Source organism: Ruditapes philippinarum, unplaced genomic scaffold (assembly GCF_026571515.1).
Source record: "Ruditapes philippinarum isolate M1 unplaced genomic scaffold, ASM2657151v2 ctg1119_1_1_1_1, whole genome shotgun sequence".
Classification (NCBI taxonomy): Eukaryota; Metazoa; Mollusca; class Bivalvia; order Venerida; family Veneridae; genus Ruditapes; species Ruditapes philippinarum.
The window spans coordinates 47,721-53,720 of NW_026852239.1; positions in this window are offsets into that span (position 1 = coordinate 47,721).

Sequence of the window (6,000 nt, forward strand, 5' to 3'; positions counted from 1 at the left end):
GCACCCTTAATTTGATTGTTTAAAAAACTCATAATTGGAGTATTTTAAACTAGTATTTAAGATGTTTGTAATACAAGTTCCTTTGAGCGTTTACGTTTTTACGTCATTATTGTTGATGAATTTTTACTTTTCTCTCGCTGTTATATTCTTCTTGTCGTAATAAATATTACACAATAGTTACACGTATAGACACTATATCAAGCTGATATGCAAGGCTGTATCTTTATAATAATTCAATTATGTCCACCTTTATCACAGAATACATTCAACATGGAGAATTACGCACGTTACATTTAAAACACTGAGTCATAAACTTTTGTGCCCAGGTGTCAAGTGTTCTTGAAACCTGATGTTGGGGACTTGCGTCCCAAAAATGTTCTTAAATGCTGTTGTTGCGGGCATTAACGCAACACAGAGTCACAAGTTTATATCAAACAGGCAAAACACGGTGAAAGGTTTAGCACATTTATTACAGTTGTTTGTACGGGAATATAGTCTTCACTAGCTTGTTTAATGAACGTGTCAAGTAAGAACATATCTACGTAGCTGATAACTTATCAAAGAGTACATATTGTGTAGAAGGCGCTACTAGGCCGGAGAAAAGGCATGAAAAACATGAATGGACGGAAAACTTGAATACGAGCTTGTTAAACAAACAATTGTTTTATGTACAGGAACACTAATATTGTGATACGCAATATTAAGAGCTGCATCAAGTGTGTTCATCACAAAACATTTATGCAGATATTTAAATGTATAAAACTACAACAAAAGATTATCAACAGAAAAATAAAGAGTTTTCATAAAGAACATAAGCGTGATGTATACTCATTTTGACTTATCGTACAACCATGTTTTTAGTTTATTGTGACGTTTTAATATATTAAGGAAAAGCAGAAAGCAGCACCGGAACGCTAGTGTGGTAAAGCAACAGAAATGGTTGTAAAGAGAAAAAAAGGTATCCCTAAAGAACGTCAAAAACGACAAACTAAAAATGTAGCTGGCTCGGTTTGATTGTGTTTATTCACGGACGCGCTACGGTCAACGCTTCTGTGCTCAATAACTTGGTTATTGAGCAGATACATTCAGCACCAGACCTTTACTGATCTCTGTGTTTCAAAATATATTTAGAAGTTCTTAATGTACTGTTCAGAGAAAAGTAATAGACTGTCCCTGTAAATGTTCAAACTATTTTATTTAGAAATCGTTACTTCAAATAAAAAAGACGAATTATATTTTTTCCAATTATCTATCATAATTGTCAGTGGAAATTTTATTCTTGTAGTTATTTTTGTTGTTATTGATATTGTTGTTGTCAGTGTCATACGTTATCCTACCATCCCTTCTACTATGAAAACAAAATTTCGCAAGGTGAAAATCTATTGCACAATAATCCCATACAGTCAAGTAAATTATCTAAAGAAATAAACCGGTATAGTACTTAGGTACTCATCGAAAAGTAATCTTTCAACTGGCAAAAGCGATAAGTTTACGGACTTTCCATTCACCTAGCTAAAGTCAATACACATTTGATGGTAATATATGATCTGATAAGTGTTTATTCATCAGAGTATATAAGTGCCACTATCAGAATAATGATGAGGTATACAGTTTGTACATATTTATATTACAAACTCATAATATTCCCAGCCAGGTGTCAAACGTCGAATAAATCTCTTCTTTTCAACTGATCTTGCTACTTGTGGACATTTGCCAATATGATAAGTCTCTCGAGGGAGAACAAATATTTCTGTCTCAGTGTATCTCGCTGATATCTGTGGGACATTTATCAGATCTTGTTCATCCAACGATTCCTATATACGTACATGATTGACAACCTGGTCCCTATCATGTTTTAAAAGTCCTGTAAGTGGAAAAGTTTTTCCTTATTTTTGTCAGCTGATCGGGGTTTTTGTGTGACATATTGATGATATATCGTTCGATGACATATGTATTTTGTGTACATCGTTTACCCGCGAGTAACGAGTTTGATAACTGACACAGTTCCAGAGAAATCCTTCAAAAGAAATGAAAACAAAATTAAATGACACTGGCTCAAATTACACACTGCTTTATTAAGCATACTCACACACTTCTTATACCATAATGCCGTATATGTTCATCCATAAATTGCAATTTGCATTTGCTTTCATACAGATCCCCCTACTTAAAACATTTGCCAAAGCACAAAAATATAAAACAGGAATTACCTGGCATATATGGCTTCAAATACCCTAATTTATCATAACAAATCAGTATCATATACTAGTGTTGTTGAACACTCGGTGGGCAAACCTACGGGTGCCATATCAGCATATTGAAACTGTAAACATTCTAACATATATCAGAAAGTAGGCCGCAGTCTCAAAAGACAAAGCAAGTAAAGCATTTGGAAAAAAATAGCAATAAACAATTACTTACAATTTCAGTTTAACTGATAAGAGAATTACCATTCATTTGTGGGACAAAAAACTACCTATATTCTATTCCTTTATACTCTAAATGAGTAAATGAACCTTAATAATTAACGTTATTTTGAAAAAGGACACCATAAGACAAAAACAAAACAATTATTACCATTGATCGAGATGTTGAATATAAGTATAAGCGGGTTGCAGTAGGTTTTTTTATTACTTCTAGAGCTAGAGAATTTAGATTTCTTAAAACAAACATGTCAATGAAAAAAGTAATAATGATGTAAAAGTTGTTTCTCATGAAGGCGTTCAAATATTATTTACTTTATTATGTGAGTCCAAAGAGCATAGAACAATACCATTTATATTATAAAAATTCAATATAAATCTCTTATGGATTGATAGATATTTCTTAATTTAGATGACAAAGACAACGGCAACACCTATTTGCGGTAATATATAAATGGACGGACGGACGTGAAATTTAAAGTTGGTGACGACCTTTCCACAACAAGTAAAGTTTGTAACTAAAATCCTAGCTATCAGTACAAGAGATGAAAGAAATAAACATTATAAGGGGAGCGGTGGCCTAGTGGTTATGGTGTCTGCCTCTCAATCCAGAGATAATGGGTTCGAGCCCTAATCGGGGCACGACCATGTTTCTTCATATGACACCAACATTGATTGGTTCCAGGAATCCAGGAAGCGGACTCGAAGGTGATTAATATAAGTTGCAAGAACTTGTTTCGCAATCGCTCTAAAATAACTATGTTTAAACTAAATAAACACTGTCAACAAACAATTTGCGTTTGTAACAGATGGAATATATATATACGGTCTTTAAGTACATCAATCCACATTAATATGAATGGATATGTAAACAAAATATAGCATTTAGATAAAGATTTCGGACACGCAATCTAGCAGTAAATGTAAATCATTAAGTCGGTCAGGCATCAACATATATTTGCGTTCTATATATTTGTTTATTCCATTTAAACCTAATTAAGCGGCAAGGGAAACACAAATGTTCTAACACCAGTCATGTTGTACTTCCTGTTTATCAAAACAACCTTGCGTGTCATAATCTTAAAACAAAAACAGGGTCTCGATGAACCAGCATATATTAAACACGGGAAATGGATATTTAGACTTCCTTTTTATTGCTTGATTACATTTACGTTAACTTCCTGATTTATATATTTGTCACAATACCGTCTCTCTCTCTGCTTTTGACAAGATTGTCTCATATATAAAGTCCAACACAACATATTATTACTTTACTTTATTGTTTATGTATATGGTATACATGTTGAATCACATTAGTTAAATAACGTCTTTAACATTGATTGATAATGTTTTCCATCAACAGTAACTTTGTGTTTCAAAATTAACAAAATTTTACCATTTCATGTTAAATGTTGAAAACTGCTTAAGCCGGTGCAAGACGGTAGCTTGCAATTACAAAAAACGTAAATCAAACCGAGCCTGTAACATTTCAATTTCGCAGTGTTGGGCTTTCTTTAGGGATTTTGTTTTTCTCTATTTATGTTTTTTTTATATGTAAATGATATATAATTGACGTGTAATAGTGCGTAGAAGTTTGTCAAAGCAGATGTTAAGACGCCTGCGTTTGAAAAAGTCTCGTTATGGTAAGTTTTCAGTGGGAAACCTTACGGTGCGATGTGCTATTATGCAAATAAATGCTGAAATATATCAGTTTTATAATGTATTAAATAAATGGCACTCATAATGTTATTTCCTGAAGCAGACATGATTATTGACCATATACACGTATATATTCATACTTAATACCTTTTGCTCTTGTACTCGTGGAATTATCATAGCATTTCTTTAAACTATTTGAAGGTATAGAAGTTTCTCCCTATATATAAGAAGCATGTCTGGGTAGACAGGTCAGAAAATATGTAGTTATGTTAGTTAATACATCAGTAAATGCATCTCTATATGACTCTTCTTAAAAGGTAGTGAAGGCGGAGCATTAGGTATAATAAAACATAAAGTATACCTGCTTAAATACTCTATATTTGTTATATACCCTTTATAAATAAACAACATAAGTGTGCGTGTTTTGGTAGCTGTATACCCGGGAACATGGTTGACGTCATGAGCTGTGAGATAGGCCTGTTGCCGGTCAACTGTACATCACTAAACACGGTTCGGAACACCGGCCCAGGTGTCCTTAAGGTCCACACGCTGTATTAAGATAAACCCAACAATGGACAATTGTAATTCGGCAACCGTAATGGATTTATCGGGTAGCAAAAGGGGGATTAGCGACATAGTACAGAGAGTGTATTGTTAAACACTCGAAATTTATAAACAAACACAAACACACTTCAATAGAATCCTATAGGCCTATTGATAGAGCTGTAAGAAAAAACAGCAGGATTTTAGCAACCAAGAAAACGGTTCTTGTTCTTATGACACTCGGCTTTAATCTGAGTTGACAACTGATATAATCTGTCATCTATTCGAGCATTTGATAGCTGTGTACACACGTCTACCAATTGTCAAATCAGCGCTTTTTAAATAAACAGTCAGATTTTAGTTTATGAACTCTGATTTGTTTACGAACTTAAACTTTCTTCTGGCCTAAAACTTTATTACGGGTTTTGACACCGAACAAGCATTTAAATTGCCTATTAATACAAAAGTGTATGTTTTAACAACCTCTTTTATTTTATGTGGAAATCTTTAAGTTTGTTGGGACGATCAAATGTTCAAATAGCTTTTTATGTGTAATTAGGTCGCCTTTTATACTATGTTGTCTGCTTACAAGTTAAGAAGTGAAAGACCTTTGAATATATTAACCATCATTACATTTGCTTGTAATTTATTCAATGTGTATAAATAAAAAAGTAGAAATAAAACTTAACATAGATCTATGTATAAGCACTTACTTGTGCAAAATGTTGTGTTACAACAAAACCAATTTGAAAGAACGTTGTTACAAAAATAAATAAAGCTCAAAGTCACTTTTTAAGCTACACACTTTTCCAACTTTTGCCGTTGACAAATGGGGTTTTCTCTTGTTCCCCTATCGAATGGTATCCAGGTGTCAGTCTGCAATGTGATATTCATAATGGTGGAATTCAAGGTTTGTTCACTTAATCTAAGTATTTCTTTATTCTTTTTTATTCATCTTTTTATGCGGGTGTTGGCTTTGGTTGCATCATTTGGGATATAGACGCTCTCCGTAATACGGCAAATGAGGGTTTTATTTTACATCTTATTTAGGGGTAGAAACAAACCATTACCGTTATAGCTTTACGGTTCAGGACATTTTCAAAAAGAGTGATCAAAGTGATACGCTTTTTTGTTCTATATATATTTATATAATTGTAACTTTAAATGTTTGTTTGTATGCCGGAATTAGATGAGAAACTCCATATTTGCCGAGGTCTGGAGTATCTTTCGGTTAAAAATACGAATAATATTGTAAATTCAATACTTCTTAAGACGGTGCGAAGGGCCGGTCGAGATGTTGCAATTTTAAATGTTTTTCATGAATATGTCTTCAATGTCCACACAAATATTGTTTTCAATGACCTCGATGGATAAA